This window comes from Mobula birostris, chromosome 7 (assembly GCF_030028105.1).
Source record: "Mobula birostris isolate sMobBir1 chromosome 7, sMobBir1.hap1, whole genome shotgun sequence".
Lineage (NCBI taxonomy): Eukaryota > Metazoa > Chordata > Chondrichthyes > Myliobatiformes > Myliobatidae > Mobula > Mobula birostris.
In genome coordinates, this window is record NC_092376.1 from 106089229 (window position 1) to 106113200 (window position 23972).

The 23972-nt window shown below is 42.6% G+C and overlaps 1 pseudogene; it reads left to right on the plus strand.

Moving 5' to 3' along the window:
• Positions 1-18138: 18138 nt before the first annotated feature.
• LOC140200951 (modulator of apoptosis 1-like) lies at positions 18139-19243 on the plus strand (annotated as a pseudogene).
• Positions 19244-23972: the final 4729 nt, after the last annotated feature.

The window sequence follows — 23972 nt, forward strand, 5'->3', positions numbered from 1 at the left end:
AGCTCTGAGACTTGTCTTCCCGACAGACAGCCATGAAACAAAGAAGAACCATGAAATCTATTCAAAGAAAAAATACCTTACCAATCCCTTGCCCCCCAACAGCAACAAAAAAGAAAGGAGCAAAAACACAGAATATAAAACACAAAATGAATTTTCAGTTCAGCTCAGTGTTCAGTTAAAGTTGAATTTGATGATGATTTTCATTTTCAAATGCTTTAGTTTTCTGAATCCGTCAGAGCCGTTTATTCTATTTTGGATTTACCTACTTCTGAAAAATTCAGGTAATTTTTCAATGTCACCCAGGCAAGAACTTGATATTAATTTTCAGCCATGATTAGAAACATTTCCTTTTGAAAATGGGAAATGGGACACTTCTAAAACAGGGAGATAATCGGCAAATAAATAACGCATAGCAGAAAATGAAAATCTGAAGCAGAAAGTACTGGAAACAAACTATGGGTCAGAGAGTGGCCACAGGGGAAGAAATAGAGTTAACGCTTCAGCTGATGAGTATTCTTTAGAATGCTCTGCTAAGTCTTTTGCCTCTCTAGAGCAGCCCTTTATTCACATTCCCACAAGATTGAAAATGCAAATAAGCCAATGGAAAAGATAAAATCCAAAACAGAATTAAGGCTGTTACTGCTAGAATGTGAACTTATTTTCATCTTAAAGACCCAGTTTTAGAGTACAGCAGACTTATTATCAAGGTGTGAATAGGCAGTGACCTTGCCTCATATCCTAAGTATGACAAGGTCGCTTAAGTAAGTACAATGCAAAAACAGATAAGATTGTCGTAAACCCGCAGTGTTTCAGTTTGTTGGAGATCTTGGCGGTTTGTGTTTGAATAATGCAACATCTGTCTGGCTGATATTGGATGACATTGCCGGGAAACATTTTTCCACCTAAATTACAGAAGCTGACAGACGTGACTGTTTCAGCGTGGTGAGGTCAAATCAAGTTCAAAGGGAAAGGAAATTCACTTCAACATGACTCTGCTTAATGAGGAAGTTGGCACCTTGCCTCAAGATAACTGTGGATTTATAAAGAATAATTATGCTGATTTCGGCAAATGACTTCAACATTTTTACATACAGGGTGTTTAAATAACATGATCAGCTAGGCCACTGATCAATAATAACTATCCATATCCATTGCCTCCAAATGTACAATTGAACATAGTTCTCTGAACTTGAGGCATGCATCTTAAACGGTACACAAAAATGAAAGCTGTTCATTTTCAATAACACCTGAAGTCTGAAAATAGTTTAACCAGTGTTGGATCCAATGGCAAAAAATGCATAGATTCAAAACTTTGCACGAATTAAACCACAGCCAATCTATAAACTCTTCAAAAGGACTCCAATATATAATCTGTAACTTTTTGAAACATTTTCTCTTTCTGAATTCCAAAAGCAAGAAAAAATGAGTGAGCTGCCTCAACAACTATAACCCACATATACTGTGATGAAGTGCTTTGAGAGGTTAGTCATGGACAAAGTCAACTCCTGCTCAGGCAAGCACCTGGACCTGCTACAATTTACCTGTCTACACACTACGTTTACAGCGTGTGCAGTCTCACTGGGTCTTCACTTGGCCTTGGATCACCTGGACGATAGCTATACCTATGTCAGGCTGCACTTTATTGATTACATCTCAGTGTTCAATACCATAATATCCTCAGTACTAATCAACAAGCTCCAAAACCTGGGCTTCTGCAAATGGACCTTGACTTCCTCACTGAGAGACCACAGTGAATACAGATCATAAGTAACATCTGCTCGTCACTGACAATCAGCACCAGCGCTCTTCAAAGATGTGTGCTTCGCCTACTGCTCTACTCTCTCTACATTCACGACTGCATGGATAGGCACAGCTCAAACAACATCTATAAATTTGCCACTGACACAACTATTGCTGACAAAATTTCAGATAGACATGAAGAGGCGTACAAGACTGAGACAGATCAGTTGGTTGAGGTGTCGAAACAATAACCTTGCACTCTACATCAGTAAGACGGAAGAATTGATTGTGAACTTCAGGAAGGGGAAATTGAGGGAACAGACAAGGGATCAGCAGTGGAAAGGGCTAACAGTTTCAAGTTCCTGGGTGTCAACAGCTCTGAAGATCTATCCCTAGCCCAACATACTGATGCAGTTACAAAGAAGGCACAACAATGACTATACTTCATTAGGAGTTTGAAGAAACTTGCAATGCCACCGACAATACTTGCAAATTTCTATGGATGTAATGTGGAGAGCATTCTAACTGGTTGCATTACCATCCGGTATGGAGGGGCCTGTACACAAGATTGGGAAAAATTGTAGAAAGTTGTAAATTCAGCCAGCTCCATCATGGGCACTAGTCTGCCCAGCATCAAGAACTTCTTCAAAAGGCACAGCCTCAAAAAGGCGGCATCCATCATTAAGGACCCCCATCAACCAGGATAATCCTTCATCTTATTGCTATCAACAAGGAGAAGGTACGGAACCTGAAGCTGCAAACTCAGCATTTTAGGAACAGCTTCGTTACCGCTGTCATCAGATTTCTGAATGGACAATGAACCCATGTACACTAGTTCACTGTATTTTTTTCTTTTTCTTTCTTTTCCCTAATTTAACGTAAATATATATATATAGTTATTTATTTATTTATTATTGTAATTTATAGTTTTGTTGTTATGTATTCCAATGTACTGCTGCTGCAAAACAACAAATTTCACAACATATGGCAGTGATATTAGATTTGATTCTGATTCTGATTCTGAAGATGAAAATGGATTGTCAGGTTGCTGGGCCAGAAATTTGTCACTGTGTAAACATGTACAATAAACTGACATAACTCAGCAGATATACACCAGTTTTGATTGAAAAGTGGAGGAGGAGTAATTTGACAACATGCCAGCTGTCATATAGATCAGTATTCCAAATCGCAACCCCAGATGCACAGTGCAATCATTCAGGTGTTCTGACCCAGAGCATCAGCAAGTATTTTGATGCATTGCTATTTGTGGGAGCTAGCTTGCCCTGCGTCGTTGACCACGCTTCGATGAAATCTTGAAGTAATTGAAAGATGTAGCATAACTACAGATCTTGTATCTTTTCTAACTCTTTCCCCAGCAAGACGTCATTCCCTGTCCCTTTTCTCAGGTTGCCCTTCAGGTTATTTTGCCAAAAGGATAATTAATTACTTTCTGAAGACAAGGAATGTGATAGGTGCTTATATAAACATTTAACTGATTAGCCTGACTAATGTGCAATAAGCTTATCTTCTGATGTTAAATATACACATAAACTAAAAATTAATATTAAAGGTAGACTTATTCTCTTTTCCAATGTGTTTGTTAGAAATGGAGTATCATTACAGTTATTAATTAAGATTTAGGGTACATTAACACAAATCAGTTAAAGCCTGGAGCAAGATATGTGTAGAAGCAATGTCCTTATATTTCCAGTTACCTCATACAAAAAGACTTTAACTCTTTTGACTTGCTGTACTGTTCTGTGCTCTGTGCCTGTACTTGCAGGAGGTCAGTTGTACTAGTGTGTGTGTGTTTTTTTAATGTTTGCATTTGAGCAGATAGCAGAGAATATCCCAGATGATGCTGAGGATGTTCTACGAGTCTGTGGTGCCAGTGTGATCATGTTTGCTGTTGTGTGCTGGGGCAGCAGGCTGAGTGCAGCAGACATCAGTAGAATCAACAGACTCATTGGTAAGGCCAGTGATGTTGTGGGGATGGAACTGGACTCTCTGACGGTGGTGTCTGAAAAGAAGATGCAGTCCAAGTTGCATGCCATCTTGGTCAACGTCTCCCATCCAATACATAATGTACTGGGTGGGCACAGGAGTACATTCAGCCAGAGACTCATTCCACCGAGATGCAACACTGAGCGTCATAGGAAGTCATTCCTACCTGTGGCCATCAAACTTTACAACTCCTCCCTTGGAGGGTCAGACACCCTGAGCCAATAGGCTTTATTTCCTGGCATAATTTACATATTACTATTTAACTATTTATGGTTTTATTATTATTTATGGTGCAACTGTAACGAAAACCGATTTCCCCCGGGATCAATAAAGTATGACTATGACTATGACAGCATCACTGACAATGCCATCACTTATTGCACTTCCCTGATATTATGAGGGTAAGTAGTCGTTCTTCAAAAACGACAAGTTTTTGGTTGGCATAACAAAGCTAATTACACGGTGTGGAACAAGGTCACATGTTAGCCAGAATGGTCAAGTGTGGCAAGTATCAAAGGTGAAAGATTCCCCACAATGAAAAACATCTAGTGGCTTAGAAATAACTCAATAACTTTTATTTTTTACTTTGATATTCTGTCTAGGCCCTGATATCAGATTTTCCACTGGGAAGAAAAAGGAGCAAGTAGATCTAGGCATGTGATCACCTTTCTCTGAACCTCAGCAATATGACAATAGACAATAGGTGCAAAAGTAGACCATTCGGCCCTTCGAGCCTGCACCGCCATTCTGAGATCATGGCTGATCATCTATTATCAATACCCTGTTCCTGCCTTGTCCCCATAACCCTTGATTCCCCTATCCAGAAGGCACCTATCTAGCTCCTTCTTGAAAGCATCCAGAGAAATGGCCTCCGCTGCCTTCCGAGGCAGCGCGTTCCACACCTCCACAACTCTCTGGGAGAAGTAGTTCCTCCTCAACTCTGTCCTAAATGACCTACCCCTTATTCTTAAACCATGTCCTCTGGTACTGGACTCTCCCAGCATCTGGAACATATTTCCTGCCTCTATCTTGTCCAATCCCTTAATAATCTTATATGTCTCAATCAGATCCCCCCTCAATGTCCTTAATTCCAGCGTGCAGAAGCCCAGTCTCTCTAACCTCTCTGCGTAAGACAGTTCGGACATCCCAGGAATTAACCTAGTGAAACTACGCTGCACCTCCTCCACAGCCAAGATGTCCTTCCTTAACCCTGGAGACCAAAACTGCACACAATACTCCAGGTGTGGTCTCACCAGGGCCCTGTACAAATGCAAAAGGGTTTCCTTGCTTTTGTACTCAATTCCCTTTGTAATAAAGGCCAACATTCCATTAGCCTTCTTCACTGCCTGCTGCACTTGCTCATTCACCTTCAGAAACTGATGAACAAGTACTCCTAGATCTCTTTGTATTTCTCCCTTACCTAACTCCATACCGTTCAGATAATAATCTGCCTTCCTGTTCTTGCTCCCAAAGTGAATAACCTCACACTTATTCACATTAAATGCCATCTGCCAAGTTTCTGCCCATTCACCCAGCCTATCCAAGTCACCTTGAATTCTCCTAACATCCTCATCACATGTCACACTGCCACCCAGCTTAGTATCATCAGCAAGCTTGCTGATGTTATTCACAATGCCTTCCTCTAAATCATTGACGTAAATCGTAAACAGCTGTGGTCCCAATACTGAGCCCTGTGGCACCCCACTAGTCACCACCTGTCATTCCGAGAAACACCCATTCACTGCTCCCCTTTGCTTTCTATCTGCCAGCCAGTTTTCTATCCATGTCAATATCCTCCCCCCAATGCCATGAGCTCTGATTTTACCAACCAATCTCCTATGTGGTACCTTATCAAATGCCTTCTGAAAGTCAAGGTACACCACATCCACTGGATCTCCCGCGTCTATCTTCCTGGTTACATCCTCGAAAAACTCCAATAGATTAGTGAAGCATGATTTGCCCTTGGTAAATCCATGCTGGCTTGGCCCAATCCTATCACTGCTATCAAGACATGCCGCTATTTCATCTTTAATAATGGACTCTAGCATCTTCCCCACTACTGATGTTAGGCTAACAGGGCAATAGTTCTCTGTTTTCTCCCTCCCTCCTTTCTTAAAAAGTGGGATAACATTAGCCATTCGCCAATCCTCAGGAACTGATCCTGAATCTAAGGAACATTGGAAAATGATCACCAATGCATCTGCAATTTCCAGAGCCACCTCCTTTAGTACCCTAGGATGCAGACCATCTGGATGTGGGGATTTGTTAGCCTTCAGTCCCATCAGTCTTCTCATCACCGTTTCCTTCCTAATGTCAATCTGTTTCAGTTCCTCTGTTACCCTATGTCCTTGGCCCATCCATACATCTGGGAGATTGCTTGTGTCTTCCCTAGTGAAGACAGATCCAAAGTACTTATTAAATTCGTCTGCCATTTCTCTGTTTCCCATAACAATTTCTCCCAATTCATTCCTCAAGGACCCAACATTGTTCTTAACTATCTTCCTTCTCTTCACATACCTAAAAAAACTTTTGCTATCCTCCTTTATATTCCTAGCTAGCTTGCGTTCATACCTCTTTTTTTCTCCCCGTATAGCCTTTTTAGTTAAGTTCTGTTGCTCCTTAAAAATTTCCCAATCATCCGTCTTCCCACTCACCTTAGCTCTGTTATACTTCTTTTTTAATGCTATGCTATCTCTGACTTCCTTTGTCAATCACTGTGGCCACTTCCCTCCTTTGAATCCTTCCTTCTCCGGGGGATGAACTGATTTTGCGCCTTGTGCATTATTCCTAAGAATACCTGCCATTGCTGTTCCGCTGTCTTTTCTGCTGGATATTCGACCAGTCAATTTTGGCCAGCTCCTCCCTCATAGCTCCATAGTCTCCTTTGTTCAACAGCAATACTGACACTTCTGATCTGCCCTTATCCCTCTCAACTTGCAGATAAAAACTTTTCATATTATGGTCACTACCTACTAATGGCTCCTTTACTTCAAGATCACTTATCAAATCCTGTTCGTTGCACAACACTAAATCCAGAATAGCCTTATCTCTGGTCGGCTCTCGTACAAGCTGCTCCAAAAATGCATCCCGTAGGCACTCTACAAACTCCCTATCCTGGGGTCCAGTACCAAGCTGATTTTCCCAGTTCACCTGCATGTTGAAATCCCCCATAACTACTGCAACATTTCCTTTGCCACATGCCATTGTTAACTCCCTATTCAACTTGCACCCAATATCTATGCTACTGTTTGGGAGCCTGTAGATAACAGCTATTAGGGTCTTTTTGCCCTTACTGTTCCTCAGTTCTAACCGCACTGACTCTACTTCTCCTGATTCTATGTCCCCCCTTGCAAGGGACTGAATCTCATTCCTCACCAACAGGGCCACCCCACCCCCTCTGCCCACCTTTCTGTCCCTTCGATAGCACGTATACCCCTGTACATTCAATTCCTAGGTCTGATCCCCCAGCAGCCATGTCTCCGTTATCCCAACAACATCATAGTTACCCATTCGCACCTGAGCTTCAAGCTCATCCGCCTTATTTCTGATACTTCGCGCTTCAGATATAGGATTTTTAACCCATTTCTCCTCTCTCTGTTTAAATAGCTACCTATTGTGCATAACCCAGCTCCCCGAACTCTCACTGGGCTATGCGCCCCTTGAATTTTGTTGTCCTTCTTAAATATACTTACTCTTTCTGCACATTTAACTCCATGCTCCGTCAGACCATCCCTCTGCGCATGTATCCTCCTTATCACTCGTTCCGCCTCACCTTTCTCTACTTCACACTTAATATTCCGGAACCGTGTAGTCCCCACCTGTCCTTTATACTTCATTTCGCTATCCTCTCTCACATTCTGGATCCCTGCCCCCTGCAAATTTAGTTTAAACCCCTCCCAAGCAGCACTAGCAAACTTTCCTGCAAGAATGTTAGTAACCCTCCAGTTCAGGTGTAAACAGTCCCGTCGGAACAGATCCCACCTTCCCTGGAACAAAGCCCAATTATCTAAAAACCTGAAGCCCTCCCTCCTGCACCATCCTCTCAGCCACGTATTGATCTGTATAATCCTTCTGTTCCTCGCCTCACTCGCACGTGGCACAGGTAGCAATCCTGAGATTGTTACCCTGGAGGTCCTGCCCTTCAGCCTCGCACCTAACTCCCTGAACTCACTACACAGGACCCCCTCACTCTTCCTACCCAGTCGTTGGTCCCTACATGGACCACAACATATGCATGGGGTCCGTGCTCAATTAAGTAGGTATTAAAGTGTTGTTACTACTGTCATATGCTTGCCAAAGTCTAACACTATGTCTGTGCTGAGAGAGGTAGAAACGGGTAAGGCTGGCCGACAGGGCTCTGGTGAAGCTGAATAGGTCAATCCCCTGTACAGTGGATACAGTGGATTACAAAAGCATCGATGAACTCCAACCATACCATCGACTTTGCATGACAGATACAGGAGGTCATCACTGGCCTGTGCTCCACTGGGAGCTCAGGGCCCAGGAAGACGAGGAAGACTACTGTAACATTGGAAATTGTTGTGCGCCAAGGTCGTTACTTTTTGACATTGAGTTATATTGGTTGAGTGATAAATATTGATCAGATTGCTGGGAAGATTCCATTCTGATGTTCCCAAGAGAAAAGCTGGGACCTCTGAAGAGTATCCCACTAAAGGTGGTATATCCAGCATTGGAGCATGCTCAACATTGTACCTATTGCATGTTGGTACTCCCTGGACCAATCACTGACATTGTCTTCTGCTGCAACTTCACTCAAGGTGAGCAGCGAGTCTGCTGTACATGAGCTGGTACTTGTGCATAGCTTCCAGGCAGTACCCTCCTGTTGCTTTTTGTAAAAGTATGCTCAGTAATTTCATGGTGGATTTTTGCCATCAACATAATTGACTACGCAGGTTGACTTTATTCACGCCAACAAACATTGTGTTCTAAGTGTAAAAAGCTGATGATAGGAAATTGATAAGACATAAGTCATAGGAACAGAATTAGTCCACTTAGCCCATTGAGTCTGTTCCGTCATTCTATCATGACTGATTTATTATCTCTCTCAAACCTATTCTCCTGCCTTCTCCCCATAGCCTTTGACTCCCCAATTAACCAAGAAGCTATCAATCTCTGCTTAAAATATACTCAATGACTTTGTCTTCAAAGCTGTAAACTTAGTCAGCTCCATCATGGGCACTAACATCCGTAGTACCCAGGACATCTTCAAGCACCAATGCCCCAAAAAGGTGGCATTGATCATTAAAGGCCCCCACTATCCTGGTCTTGCCTTGTTCTCATTGCTACCATCAGGAAGGAGATGCAAAAGGCTGAAGACACACACTCAGTGATTCTGGAACAGCTTCTGAAATCCGATTTCTGAATGGAAATTGAACACCTGAACACTCCTCATGACTTTTTTATTTATATTTTTGATCTAATTATGGATTTTAAAATTTTAATAGATATATTTACTGTAATTCACAGTTTTTTCCTCTATTATTATGTTTGGAATGTATTACTGCCACAGAGTCAACAAATTTTATGACATATGCTAGTGAAATTAAACTATTTTTGTGATATAATATGCTTTCCCTTTTCCCTTTATTCTGTATTTGACTTCCTTTGTCAGCCACTGTTACTTCATCCTCCCTTTAGATTACTACTTCATCTTTGGTATGTATTGTCCCGTGCTTTTTGAATTACCCTCAGAAACAGCAGCCATTGCTGTTTGCCATCATCCCTGTCTATGTCCCCTTCCAATCAAATCTGGCCAGCTCCTCTCTCATACCTCTGTAATTCTCTTTTTCCACTGCAATACTAGTACATCTAACTTTATCTTCGCCCTCTCAAACTACAGGGTGAATTCTATCTTATTATGATCACTGCCTTCAAAAGCGTCCTTTACCTTAAATTCCCAAATCAAATCTGGTCAATTACACAACACTCAATCCAGAATTACCTTTCTGATAGGGGGCTCAATCACAAGCTGTTCTAAGAAACCAACTCGTATGCATTCTACAAATTCCCTCTCTTGGGATCCAGCACCAATCAGATTTTCCCAATTTTCCTGCATATAGAAATCCCCATGACTATCGTGACATTACCCTTATTATATGCCTTTTCATATTTCCCATTGAAATTTATATCCCACATCCTAGCTGCTGTTTGGGGGCTTGTATATAACTCCCATCAGGGTCTTTTTACCCTTGTAGTTTCTTAACTCTACCCACAAAGATTCTACATCTTCTGATCATATGTCACCTTTTTCTAAGGATTTAATTTCATTTTTTACCAACAGAGCCCCAGTGCCTATCTGCTTGTCCTTTTGATACAAGGTGTATCCTTAGATGTTAAGTTCCCAACTATGATCTTCTTTCAGCCATATCTCAGTGATGCCTATAACGTCATACCTGCCAATCTCTAACTGCACTATAATGTTATCTACGTTACTTCGTATACTGTGTGCATTCAAAGGTAACACCTTCAGTCCTCTATTCATCACCCCATTTTGATTTTTTTCTCCATGTTACAATTCACCAAATCCCACTGGCTGCAGTTTTGCCCTATTATCTACCTATCCATCCTCACAGTCTCACTACACACGGCATCTACTTGTATACCAACTGTCACAACATCAGCCCTATCACTCAGGTTCCCATCCCTCACCAGCTTAGCTTAAACTCTGCCCAACAGCTCTAGCAAACCTGGCTGCAAGAAAATTGGTTCCCCTCAGTTTCAGGTATAACATGTCCTTCTTGTACAGATCAGAAGAAATCTCAATGATGCAGAAATCTGAAATCTGCCCCCTGCACCATTTCCTCAGCCACTTATCCATCTGTGCCGTCATCCTATTGTTGCACTGACTAGCACGTGGCACTGGGAGTAATCCAGAGACTACTAACTTGGAGGTCCTGTTCCTCAGCCTTTTCTCTAACTTCCCTGTACTCTTTATTCTCTCTACGCAGAAATTCTTCCCCCTTGCTACCGTGTCCTGTAGCTACTCAACCTCCCTCCTGAGAATAGTCTGCAACTGTTCTGAGACATCCTGGACCCTAGTACCTGTGAGGCATCTCACCATCCACATCTAATCTTATTCATTGTCAATTGCATAATCCAGATCTGAGGGTTGCTGTGATGCTTGGAGCTCTTAGGTTTACATACTTCTTGCCAGCTCTACTAAAGTGAGGTGAGGCTGTACATCAAGGGTACTCCAGGCATTGAGAATGGATCTTACATGCTTCCACTGACTTCCCCTGACTCGCACCTACACAGCTGTTTAGAACTAACTGCTCTTAATGCCTTGCAGTATGCATCTTGAAAATCCAAATTGGAGCACCAGAGTGTGGCAACTAATTGTTGGGGCTGTTCCTGGATAGAGTCAAAATGTATTTGTATGAGGCTCCATACCCACCATTTTCTTATTAAAAAGTCAGAAATGGAAGCAGGAGTGAACTATTCAGCCCATCATCTCTGCTCTGCAAGTCAATAAAATCATGACTAAACTTTTATCTCACACTTTTTTCCTGCACTGAAGAGATCTAGAATTCACAGCACTCTTGAGTGAACAGTTCCAAAAATATACAGTAGATGAAGGCATCAGACTCAAAAACAGTTACTTTCCCCAAGCAGTAAAGCTGATCAACACTTCCACCCATTAACCCACCACCACTACTTTGTCATTTCCTATCAGAGTCACTTTATTTACAAACAGCCCTGAGCCTAGTGTTATTTTATGGACATGCAATCAATCTATGTAGGAAGCTATATTATTTGTTTATATTTATTGTGTTTTTTAAAATTAATTATTATGTTATTTGTCTTATTTGGGATTTTTGTACTGCAACAGATCCAGAGTAAAAATTATTTTGTATCTTTTCCACTTGTGCATTGGAAATGACATTAAACAATCTTGAATCTTATGTCTTTGAATGAGCCTCAAAGAAAATCGAGTGTTGACATATAAAATGTTTATTCAGCACAAGCAGGTATTCAGGAAGAGATTTAATATAGGAATCTCTCCTTGGAGAATCTTTCTCAGAATCTCACTGAAGTCAAAATGCATTGAACTTTATACGCTATGTATAAAGATAACAAGCACCTACATATACTGTTGTTTCAATAGTCACAATTACAGTTCCTTCAAATTTTCATATGCAGGCATATAGCTCTGTGGAATTACATATTTACACTGGGTGCACATCTTAGCTGATAGGAAGAGTTCTTCTTAATTAAGCACCTTCACTGGGAGTCCAGAGAGATGGTTCTCTCTGGGGACATAATGTTTATTCAAACATCTATCTTTGTCATAGTCTGAAGGCTGGTTTCATTTCTATTAAAGGGTTGCTACCCCCTCTAACTCTTGAAGGATATCGCCTACATAGCAATAGATGCTTAGGTTTAGGTAAAATTCGTATAATTCATTTCAAACTCACAAAGGATTTATATCTTATTAAAGATTTGAAAATTACAAAGGATTTCTGAAACACAAAGGACTTCCAAAACACAGGTACAATTCCTATAAGTAAAAAAGACATGCCAATGAATTGCAGATGAATGAGTCATCCACCACAAAAATTGAAGGCAAAGGAATAGATTCTAGTCATTCCATCTTTGTGTCATTCTTCTTATCATTCCTTGACTATACCTAAGAAACCTGTCTGGTCTCTAACATTTATACTTTTTTTTTTGCTTCATGCTGACTTCACACAGCTGGTCAAAAACCTCCTGGGGACAAAGCTATCAAACTCCCAAAATTAACACGGTAGGGTTGAATCTCCAAATACAACTATTGATGGATCAGCTGTTTGATGTGCTAAGTGATAGTATCAGTCTGGTCTCCAAATGTCCTAGAATCAATAACTTACCCAGTGTTGTCTGGTTTGATAAAGCCCATATAACATAACCCCTTTGTTTTATTCTGCACCTCATGAGCAGCCAGTCCCATGCTGTGGGCCAGCAGCCTGTGCTCTATAGACGTGCTGTCTGCTTGTAAATGTATCCTTTTAACTTCAGACTGATTGCTGCTTGCAATTTATATTTTAAAAAAACTGAAGACTGGTTCCTGTTTACAGCAAGTAGCTGACCAAAGAATATTGGTTGGAAGTTTAACTTACTCAAAAACAATTCCTCATCCCTGGAAGTGTCAGCTGCTGTGTTAGAAAACTGAACTTAGTAAAAAGGCCCCCAGGGTCCTGGACAGTGAATATCAGTCATACTACGATCCCTAACAATGACCATGAAGCTATTTCAATGGCATTAAATGCCATCTGCTTCACTAATATTTCAGAATGAACCGGATGTATTGCTTTCACACAATTTGCATTGTTATGTGACTCAATTTTCATTTCACAGTGGTGGGCTCTGTCAATGCAATCAGTTTAGTCAACACTACTACAAAGAAGGGCCACCACTCACAAATAAAATCCTTCCCTCAAAGGAGGTTCCCACATCTAAATAATTTGATGGACAGCACTCTTACTGAAAAGCATGTTTGTAACCTTTGTTTTGGCTGATACCTGTTACGCGATGACAACACTGACGTCAAAGCACGTCATTGCATGCAAAGCTGTCACCACATCCTTGGCATATGATGTCTCTGTGACAAGTATGATGCATTCAAGGCCTCCTCTTCCTCCTCTTCCCATCACACAAGTGGTTATGTCTTTGAACCATTTGCAAACTTCTCTGACTTTTTTGTGCTGATTTTTCTGCCTGGGATCTCATGAGTATTTCACAAGAAACTGTTTACATGGGTCTGGAAAGTGTTGATGCATGAAGCAGTCAAGGAATCAAGTTAGACTAGGTCTGTATGTGGCTGAGTTAGCATGCTTGTTTAGCCTGACTAAGTCAATTTGCAAAACTGCTAACATTCTCAGTTCAATAAACTCTTAAAGCACATTGTCCCAGAAATAAATCTGATAATTTAATTACTGTATCTCTATCAGATGAATCAGTGAAAAACGAACACGTTGTGTCTCCATTGTATAAAATTGGCTAACTCCTGTTATCAAGAAACAGGTAATTGAGATTCAGGTTTGCTTTTCATATGGCAAAATTTCGATAAACTTTGGAAAATGGAGTGAAAGGCATGAAGATAATAAGCACAAGAGATTCTGTAGATGCTGGAAATCCAGAACAACACTCATAAAATGCAAGAGAAACTCATCAGGTCAGGTAGTGTCCATGGAGAAGAAAAAAAGAGTTAATATTTCAGACAGAGATCCTTCCTTAGAACATCAGGGAAACATATTTTTATAGTCCTTGTTAGGTATTTGTTGCCAAGTGCTGGTTGAGAATTTATCTTAATGGCATTCTCAAAGTCACATTTGAGTTTATTGTCATACGCACAAGAACAAGGACTTGTATGCACAGGTGCAATGATGACAATTGCAACAGCATCATAGGCATATGGCATCATATAAACAGCATTCACAAGAAAAAGCATATTATTTTATTTCATTTCATAATTCAATCTTTTCTACATGATTGATTTGGAATATGAGATACTGCAATCATACTACTGTGATTTAAATGTAATGTAATTCATATTATTTACTTGTATCCTTATGAATTTTGTATTTGTATTCATACAATTTATATAATATCAATAAAAACATTGAAAAAGTAAAATAACACTATACACATTTTTTACAAGAACGAACACAATTACAAGACAAAAATATTAAGTTCATTTTGATGCAAAGTGAAAAATGCGGTCAAAGTATTGCTAAACATAGGGAAATTAGGGTTTTGCTGGTTGGTTGAAGTGAATGGTTGAAGGGAAGCACTAGTTCTTGAACCTGGTGCTTTGAGATTTCAAGCTTCGATACCTTCTCCTCAGAAGATGGTATGACTGGATGTTTGATAATGGATATAGCCTCTAGGGACAGGTCTTCCCTTTAGAAAACACTAATGGTGTGAAGGGATGTGCCCATGATGTACTTGGATGATCTCATGACTGTCTGCAACTCCTTGTGTTCCACTGAATTTGATTTGCTGTACCAGACCATGATGCAACAGCCAAGATAGTTTCAGCAGAATATCTATAGAAGTGTTCAGTAATAAACCAAATGTCCTTAACCTCCAAAGAAAGTAAAGGTGCTGGTAAGCATCAATATGCTTGACCCAAGACAAGTCATCTGGTATGTTAGTGCTCATGAATCTAAAGCAGCTGACATTGACCACCACCACGTCCCCTAGTGTAAACTAGTACATATTCTCCCTCTTTTTCCTTCCTGAAATCAACAATCATCTCTTTAGTTTTACTGACACTGGGTGAGAGGTTGCTGTTGCAGCACCACTCAGTCAGATGAGCTGTCCTACTCATGTTTGTTGACTCATCACCATGTGTGATTTGTCCAACAACTGTGCTGTGTTAAGTGAACTTACACGTGGCATTGGAGCTGTGCTTACTCACCCAGTCTTGTGTGTACAGAGCAGGTTTTCTCAACCAGGGTTCTGCAGAACCTTAAGGTTTCATGAGAGGTCGCTAGGGGTTCCGCAAGAGATTGTGATTTAAAAAAAAAATGTCATTTTTTGAACTTTGCACAATGCTCAATGTTGTCGCTCACAGTGGTGGGCAATGACTGAGTAGCCCCATTACCAATCTGTTAGAGGTCTCTCAGTTCAGTATGGCAATGCACAGTAGAACCGTATTTATTTAGTTGACTACATTCTCAGTTTTTGACATGAGATAGGGGAGGCTATTGAGAACTGGCAAGCACTGTATTGCAGGGGAGGAGGATGGTAGGCTGATGAAGAGGCTTGAAGTGTATTTCTGAGCCCCTGGACAATTTCTGGATTTCAGTGAAAGAAGAGTATCCTATAAGACAAGTAAAACCATAAGATATAGGAGCAGAAGTAGTCCATTCGGCCCATCGAGTCTGTTCCGCCATTCAATCGTGGCTGATCCAATTCTTCCAGTGATCCCAACTCCCCTGCCTTCTCCCCATACCCTTTGATGCCCTGGCTAATCAAGAACCTATCTACATTTGTATCTCTGCCTTAAATGCACTCATTGACTTGGCGTCCATAGCCGCTCGTGGCAACAAATTCCACACATTTACCACCCTCTGAACTAAAGTAATCACTCTGCATCTCTGTTCTAAATGGACATCCTTCAATCCTGAAGTCGTGCCCCCTTGTTCTAGACTCCCTTACTATGGAAAATAACTTTGCTATATCTAATCTGTTCAGGCCTTTTAACATTCGGAATGTTTCTATGAGATTCCCCCTCATTCTCCTGAACTCCAGAGAATACAGCCCAAGAGCTGTCAGACATTACTCATATGGTAACCCCTTCACCCTGGAATCATTCTTGTGAATCTTCTCTGAACCCCGTCTAATGTCAGTATATCCTTTCAAAAAGAAGGAGCCCAGACTGCACATAATACTCCAAGTGTGGTCTCACGAGTGCCTTACACAGCCTCAACATCACATTCCTGCTCTTATATTCTATACCTCTAGAAATGAATGCCAACATTGCATTTGCCTTCTTCACCGCTGACTCAGCCTGGAGGTTAACCTTTATGGTATCCTGCACAAGGACTCTCAAGTCCCTTTTCAGCTCTGCATTTTGAACTCTCTCCCCATCTAAATAATAGCCTTACCATTTATTTCTTCCACCAAAGTGCATGACCATACACTTTCTAACCTTGTATTTCATTTGCCACTTCTTTGTCCATGCCCCTAAACTATCTATGTCTTTTTGCAGGCTTTCTGTTTCTTCAACACTACCTGCTCCTCCACCTATCTTTGTGTACTGGGTGTCTTCTTTGTATGTTAAATTTGAAATGGCTTCTTTGTTATGTTAATCTTTTAAACTGCTGCGTTATGTGGATTAGAATGGCTTCTATGTTATGTTAAATGCTGAGAAGGTCTCCAGCTAGACATTTGCTTGGGTTAATACAGACAGCAGGGTGCTATTAGCCAATGGGTGTTCATATTATTTTATCTTGGGGTGATACTGCTGTCTGGGAATGAGGGTTTTTGGGGGGGAGCCGGAGGAGAGACGGGGAGGACGGTGGATGGGTTTTTGGGGGGGAGTCGGAGGAGAGACGGGGAGGGCGGTGGATGTGCGGGGGTTTTTGGTGGGGAGTCGGAAGAGAGACGAGGAGGACGGTGGATGGGTTTTTGACGGGGAGTCGGAGGAGAGATGAGGAGGATGGTGGACATGCGGGGGTTTTTGGGGGGGAGTCGGAGGAGAGGCGGGGAGGACGGTGGATGGGTTTTTGGGGGGGAGTTGGAGGAGAGACGGGGAGGACGGTGGATGTGTGGGGGTTTTTGACAGGGAGTTGGAGGAGAGACGGGGAGGATGGCGGACGTGCGGGGGTTTTTGGGGGGAGCCGGAGGAGAGACGGGGAGGACGGTGGATGGGTTTTTGGGGGGGAGTCGGAGGAGAGACGGGGAGGGCGGTGGATGTGCGGGGGTTTTTGGTGGGGAGTCGGAAGAGAGACGAGGAGGACGGTGGATGGGTTTTTGACGGGGAGTCGGAGGAGAGATGAGGAGGATGGTGGACATGCGGGGGTTTTTGGGGGGGAGTCGGAGGAGAGGCGGGGAGGACGGTGGATGGGTTTTTGGGGGGGAGTTGGAGGAGAGACGGGGAGGACGGTGGATGTGTGGGGGTTTTTGACAGGGAGTTGGAGGAGAGACGGGGAGGATGGCGGACGTGCGGGGGTTTTTGGGGGGAGTCGGAGGAGAGACAGGGAGGACGGCGGACGTGAGAGGGTTTTTGGGGGGGAGTTGGAGGAGAGACGGGGAGGATGGCGGACGTGTGGGAAGACTCCGGTCGATCACTCTGGGTGATCCCAAGCCGCGAGTTGACGGGGTCCGGGCGGTCCCGAGCCGTGAGTCGACGGGGTCCGGGTGGTCCCGAGCCGCGAGTCGATGGGCTCCGGGTGGTCCCCAGCTATGAGTCGACAGGGTCCGGGTGGTCCCCAGCTGTGAGTCGACAGGGTCCGGGTGGTCTCGAGCCGCGAGTCGACAGGGTCCGGGTGGTCCCGAGCCGCGAGTTGGCAGGGTCCGGATGGTCCCAAAGAACTTCCTGAGCTCCAACTTGTGCACGAAGAACTTGAACTTAGCTAGGTCTGGCACCTCTTTCCATTCCTTCTTTTTCTGTATCCAACTTACATTAATTTCATAGACTTAGTAATACCTATAAAGTGTACTTGGTAAAACGTACTGTGTGTGCTGGCTGATGATTGATGTGTGGGATTGATCTGGTGGCAGTGGTACAGCAACCGACCCAGCGGGAGGCGTCCAGGTGGGCGCCGGGCGGGACTTCCCCTAGACATATACGAGCCAATACAGCTGAGCATTACATTGTAGGGGCTACCGTCCGGGTTTTGGATTTTCGGTAAAGCTGTAATAGTCGCCACGTTAAGTAGCGCGAAGATGAATCAAGATAAGACTGTAAACTGGTGTGAATTAGAGGACATACCGCTGAATCATGCATGCGTGCTAAGTGGGGTGGATTTCAACACTTTGGGAGATGTACTAGTGTGAGGGTTGAGTTTGATTAAAGGTATCGGGCAGGTAGGACTGGTAGCTAGAAGGTGTGGGAAAGAAGTGGAATCTAGCTGGATGTTGGTTCGTACGAGTGCTGATGTCATGATGTTGGAACTGCCACCGACAGTCAGCATCCAGGGGGAGGCGGGGCTATGGGGTCTCTGCACCCCCGTCCTTCGGAGGAAGAAAGTGAGGAGACACCGGAGGAGAAGCTAGATGAGACCCCAGGGGAGGTGCCGGTAGCCAGTGGTGGAGGGTTAGAGTGGGAAGGCTTGGCCAGGCCCCATCCCCCAGCCAGGGGTGAGACCTCCAAGTTAGCAGCTGCCATTACCTCCCTGGTGAGAAGGGTCAAGGGGCCCCGCCCGAAGCTGAGAATTTTCTCAGGAGCCACGCCCACCCCGGAAGGGGAGGACGAATATGAGGTATGGATTGAGAATACGTCTCAGTTGTTAGAGGCGTGGTCAACTTCAGATGAGGAAAAGAGACAGCGATTGGTGGAAAGTTTGAGGGGCGGGGCAGCAAGTGTAGTCCACGAGCTGAGGGCAGAACAACCCTTGGCTTCCCTGTTGGAGTGTTTGGACATTTTGGAGGGAGCGTTTGGACTGTCAGGAGATCCCTGACAACTTTTAGCGGAGTTTCAGCGCATGGGGCAGGGAAGGGGGAAAAGCTCTCAGAATACATTTTTCGGCTGGGGATAATGCTTACTGGGTTGCGGTGCCGAGGGGTAGTGAAGGCGGACGAAGTGGCAAGGTTGAGGATGAGTCAGATATTTAATGGTTCCCTGGAGGAGGACAAGGTGGCTTGGAGTGTCCTGCAGTCATATAAGAGGAATCCCTCTCCACCATTCGGGCAGCTGATTAGAGAGGTGCGGGAGGAGGAGAGTGCTTTGGGCCGAAAAAGGGGCTTGGACCACTGGGGACGGTCCTCAGTGGTTCAGGAGGTAGTAGCTGGTTTGAGAACAGAGAAATCCAAGGGGTCCCAGGGGGGCTGAGCGTTACATTTGTATCATCGGCAAATTTAGCCACAAATCCATGAATCCCATAGTTCAAATCATTGACATACATTGTAAAAAACAGTGGTCTTAACACCGACCCCTGTGGAACTCCACTGGTAATTGGCAGCCAGTAAGAATATGATCCTTTTAATCCAACTTTCTGTTTTCTGCCAATCAGCCAATGCTCCACCCATGCTAGTAACTCCCCTGTAACTCCCATGGGCTCTTATCTTGCTAAGCCGCCTCATGTGCTTCACCTTATCAAAGGCCTTCTGAAAATCCAAGTACACCACATCTACTGCATCTCCTTGGTCTACTCTGCTTGTAGTTTTCTCAAATAATTGCAGTAGGTTAGTCAGGCAGGATTTTCTTTTCAGGAAACCCCATGCTGGCTTTGGCCTGTCTTGTCATGTGCCTCCATGTACTCTGTAATCTCATCTCCAACAATCGATTCCAACAACTTCCCAACCACCAGGCTAACAGGTCTATAGTTTCCTTTCTGCTGCCTCCCATCCTTAAACAGTGGAGTAACATTTGTAATTTTCCAGTCATCCGGCACAATGCCAGAATCTGTCAATTCTTGAAAAATTATCGTTAATGTCTCCACAATCTCTCCAGCTACTTCCTTCAGAACCGGAGGGTGCATTCCATCAGGTCCAGGAGATTTATTCACCCTCAGACCATTAAGCTTCCTGAGCAATTTCTCAGTCATAATTTTCACTGCACATACTTCACTTTCCTGACACTCTTGAATGTCTGGTATACTGCAGATGTTTTCCACTGTAAAGACTGATGCAAAATACGCTTTCAGTTCCTCTGCCATCTCTGCGTCTCTCATTACAATACCTCCAGCATCATTTTCTATTGGTATTGATATTTGTCAGCAGCTTCATTTCATAAGCCATCTTCTCCTTCCTAATGACCTTCTTAGTTTCCTTCTGCAAGTTTTTTAAAGTTTCCTAATCCTCTATCTTGCCCCTAGCTTTGGCTTTATTGTATGCCCTTCATAGGAAAGCAATGAACATTTTGCTGCAATTTTCAACTTCTTACATGCAAGCTTGCTCTTGTTTAACAAGCATCAAGAGCAAGTATGGAAGTCATCTCATTTCACTTGAAGGTGAAATCCATGCATGCATATCTCAAGTTTGACCCAGATTTGAGTATTTGTGCAGCATAAAACAAGCACATGTTTCACATGCTAGGCTTGTATTTGAGTCTGTTCATAGCACTTATTAAGAAAATGTTTTTTTTAAAAGTCGTGTATAAAATTGTGTCTTAGGCTATATTTTTATTCATTTTGCTTTAGCTTGTGGTTTTAGTAACTTTACTATTCAACATTGTCAATAAATTTTCATGTTGTAAATTGCATTAATTAAAAATAAATTACAACCTTCATTTAAATTAAATCTACCAAGCCCACCTTTAGAAAAATTAAATTCCCATTTTGGCTTTAGCCAGTTATTTAACAGAAATTTATTATGTTTGTCTTATGAGTTTTTAAAATTTATGAAAGGAAAAGAAAGATATTAATTTCAAGATATGTAAGCTAAGCTTAATTACCTGTTTTTTTTTCAAGAAAGATTGGCTAAAAATTTATTCTCTACTCAAAAGAGCATTGATAATTATTTTTGGATTATTATATCTACAACTTTCTGATTACGCTAGCATACCATGAGTTGTAGATATATATTTTTTTATATATGCAGGGGTTCCCTGAGACCTGAAAATTAGATCAAGGGTTCTCCAGAGCAAAAGGTTTGAGAAAGGCTGGTATAGAAGGTGGGGCAGGGGCCTATGTATGCAGCCTTATTCTACACACATGCTGGTGAACATCAAGGAGGAGATGTTGTTACCAATACTCAATGTTGTTACCTATAATGCAAAGTACCTGCCGAAATAAAAACAGGAAGTTCTGGAGAGAACTTTGTATCTTTCTTGAGCAGAGGGTTGACCAGCACTACCTTTGCTTGAGCTGTTAAGTGCTTCCAGCATTTTGTAGATAAAGCACAGAATAAGGGCATTCTTACGAAAGGAGAGGCTTTGAGATTAGAGCTATCCAATCAGTCCCATTCTCCTCTACTTCTCCCACAAGTTAGACAGTTATTTTCACTCAAGTAAGAATAAAATTTGCTCTGAAAGCCCTCCTTGTTTCCAGCATTCTTGCAGAATGAGTGTTCCTGGTCATTCTCGTTCTCTGAAGAAAATTATTTTCTTTATATCTTTTGCCCTCCATGTTAAATTGATATCCTTGGCCCTGGGAAATATTAGCTAATTGGAACAGTCTCCTTGTATTTACAGAAATTGCTCAGCAGGTTAAGCAGGATCGATGAAGAGAAACAGATTTAATTTTCCAGGCTGACAACATTGAGTCAGCATTTTTGCTTTTTTTTTTCCTTGAAGAGCATGTGTCCATCACCACCATCCTATGCCAAGCTGAACTTGTACTTCCACTGAATAATATTCCTCTAATTCCATTCAGTTTCTCCAGCTTTAAGCTACAGAGAAAAATGCAAAAATTGTTTCAGTCCAAACCAGACTCTCTCCTTTAATTCTTTTCCAGACATACTGATGACCGAATAGCTGCTGCTTCCTGTTCTAATCCACAGCTCTGAGTGTTCAGCACTCTGCTGCCAGTTTTCACCCAGCACTTATTTTCACGTGGTCCAACTCCGACTCTTCCCTTCCCTTTCTTGGCTTCCCTATCACCATCTCAGGGGATTGGTTAAAGATCAACATATGACATGCCCACATGTCTCCATTTTATAGGACTATAAGACCATAAGAGGAAGGAGCAGAATAAGCAATTTGGCCCATTGAGTCTGCTCCTTCATTTCATCATGGTTGATCTATTTTCCCTCTCAATCCCATTCTCCTCCCGTCTCCCCATAACCTTTCATGCCCTGATTAATCAAGAAACTATCCACCTCTGCTTTAAATGTAGCCAGTGACCTGGCCTACACAGCCCGTGTGGCAACAAATTCCATGGATTCACCACCCCTCGGCTAAAGAAATTCCTCCTCATCTCCATTCTAAATGGATGCCTTATAATTCTAAGGCTGTGTCTCCTGGTCCTAGACCACCCCGCTGTGAAACATTCACTCCATCTAGGCGTTTCAACTTAAAATTGATAAGTTGATAGGTTTCACAGAGACCTTCCTCATTCTGATGTACTCCAACGTGTACAGGCCCAATACCATCAAAAACTCCTCATACAGTAACCCTTTTAATTGCAGAATCATTCTGGTGAGCCTTCTCTGAACCCTCTCCAACATCAGCACATCCTTTCTTCGATAAGGGGCCCAAAACTACTCAGGAGCCTTTGCCACTGCTTTATAGACCCTCAGCATTACATCCTTGTCTTTATATTTTAGTGCGCTCGAAATGAATGCTAATATTGCATTTGCTGTCCTCACCACCGATTCAACTTGCAAGTTAAACTTTAGCGAGTCTTGCATAAGGACTTGTGAGTCCCTTTGCACCTTGGATTTTTTAACCTTTTCTGCCTGGTTAGAAAATATACTACACTTTTGTTGCTTCATCCGAAGTGCATGATCACACACATCCATCTGCCACATCTTTGGCTATTCTCCTGTCTAAATCCTTCTACACCTTCCCTGCTTCCTCAACACTACCTGCTCCCCCACCTGTCTTGGTATCGTCTGTAAACTTGGCCACAATGCCATCAATTCTGTCATCCAAGACATTGCCATTCAACGTGTAAAGAAGTGGTCCCAACACAGACCCCTGTGGAACATCATGAGTCACTGGCAGCCAACTAGTTTTGTATCAACTTCTGGTCAAGATAGCACCAGCATACAATGCTCCCTTCAGTCGGCATCTTCCAGATAGCAAACAAAGATATCTTCTTTACTTCTTTTACATCTGTTTTTCACCTTAAATGTGTGTTTCTGGGAATGTTCGAGCCTGCAATTTACAATTTGGAGATCACTTGAGTGATCCAGTGATGTGCTATCTTTGAGAAGATTCTGGGAAGTGAGCATATACTTGGATAGCCTCAATGCAAAGAAACCCTGAGAACAGATGTGAGCCAATGTTTGCCTCCATTTCACTGTTTAATGCATCCATTAATGGTTGAATAAAGCATCGAAGAAGATTGAGACATCATGGTGAATGCAGAAGGTGAGCGAGAGTTTCAGCCTGCCTTTTGATCGCTGCCAGAGAAGGACTCTGTGAGTGACTTGTTGCTGTGCGGCTCACTGGGGCAAGTGGGTAGGTCTCTCTACCTCATGTCGTGTCCCTCTCTTTCAATGCATTTTATTGATATCATAGGATGGTATCATGGTTCTGCAATTATGGATAGAGCCACTTCGTTTATGGACTGTGGACTTTTTTCAGACTCGAGATTTTTATGTTCCGTGTTTTTTTTATTGCCTGTTCCTTTCCTGTTTAGTTGTGTGAAGGGTGGGTGTTTGGTGGTTGGTATTCTGTTAGATTTTTGTGCAGGGAAGGGGTTGTTTTCTGGGGTCAATGTTCCTGTTCCATTCTGTGTGGGGAGGAGGGGGTTTGGGGAGGTTGATGATCAGGATGCTGTTCTTTTTTGTACAGTACGGTGGGGGGGGGGGCTTGATGTTTCTCTCTGAATGTATTTCATGTTCTTTCTTTGTTTTGTGGCTATCTGGAGAAGACAAATATCAGATTTGTATAGGGATATATGTTTGAAAATAGATGAAACTCTAAACCTTTGAAAAAAGGCTCCCTTTCTTCT